The sequence below is a fragment of the Cynara cardunculus genome (assembly GCF_001531365.2).
Source record: "Cynara cardunculus var. scolymus isolate 2C chromosome LG 17, CcrdV1, whole genome shotgun sequence".
Classification (NCBI taxonomy): domain Eukaryota; kingdom Viridiplantae; phylum Streptophyta; class Magnoliopsida; order Asterales; family Asteraceae; genus Cynara; species Cynara cardunculus.
This window is the reverse complement of record NC_037544.1, coordinates 7,218,911-7,220,143: the sequence shown is the minus strand read 5'-3', so window position 1 is coordinate 7,220,143 and position 1,233 is coordinate 7,218,911.

The window sequence follows — 1,233 nt, the reverse complement described above, 5'->3', positions numbered from 1 at the left end:
TTTATCAATATATATTTTAAATTTGAAAATTGTGTTTGTATTCATCCCCCCCCCCTTCTACAAACTGTTTAGTATTCTTGTAGACCCTTTGGGACCAACAGTTCTCGTTTGAACCCTTCCCTAATACATACATACATATATATATTCATACGTATATATACATATATGTATATATATACCCATTGCTTAAACGAAACTAGAAGTAGGGATCAATTACCGAAATCGAAAACTTGTTGGTTCCATATTTTACTGCTTCTGTTTTCGAGAATGGAAGGACCGGTCAACCAGAATGGAGGTTTTTTGATTCCTTATTTACCAAGGAGAAGTGGAGGTTATCCACGCCTCCATAATTTCACTAACCTCACACCCGCTTTTCGTCCCCCTTCGTTTCAGGCTATGAACGAACCGAATATTAAACGAAACGTTCGTAAACGGTTAGGCGGGAAGTTTGTTTATTTAATAAATAAACGTATATGAACAAAAAAAATTATTCGTTTAATTAAACGGGTGAACATGAATGATAGTGTCGTTCGTATGTTCATAAACGTTCGTTTATATTCGTTCGTTTATGTTCGTTTATATATTAATCTTTTTTTTTGTTTAGGTTGAATTCAAATAATATCAATTTAAGTTTCAACTTTTTAGAATTTATTTAGATTTATTTTATCATCATTTTGTCTTATTTGAAATTTTTACATTTTCACTTTTCCATTAAAACCGTAGCATCCAGATGAAACCTTCTATAAATCGTGAAGGGTTGAAGAAGGCTGTGAACGTGAACCCTAAATCACTTCATTTCTTCGTTCATGTTCTCCCCAACAGGATAATTGGTGTATAATAGTTAATTGAATAACAAGTAATGGTATTCGTTTGTTTATGTTTGTTTAGACATGTTCCTTTACCTTCCTTTAGGCTCGTTCTTTTATGTTCGTTTAGCTCATTCGTTTATGTTCGCCCGTTTACGTTCGTTTAGCATGTTAACAAACAAACATAAACGAACACGCCTGATTTCCAAACGAACGAACATGAAAACAAAGATTTTTGTTCGTTTACCGTTCGTGTTCATTCGTTTGTTCGGTTAAGAACGAGCGAACATTAACAAGCCGTTGTTTGTGTTCGCTCGGTTTGTTTACAGCAGTAGTTGCAATATTAACAATTTAAACCCCCTTTTAAAATACAACAAAATTTGGTTTTGGTCTTATTTACCATAACTAAAATAATAAAATTTTAAAA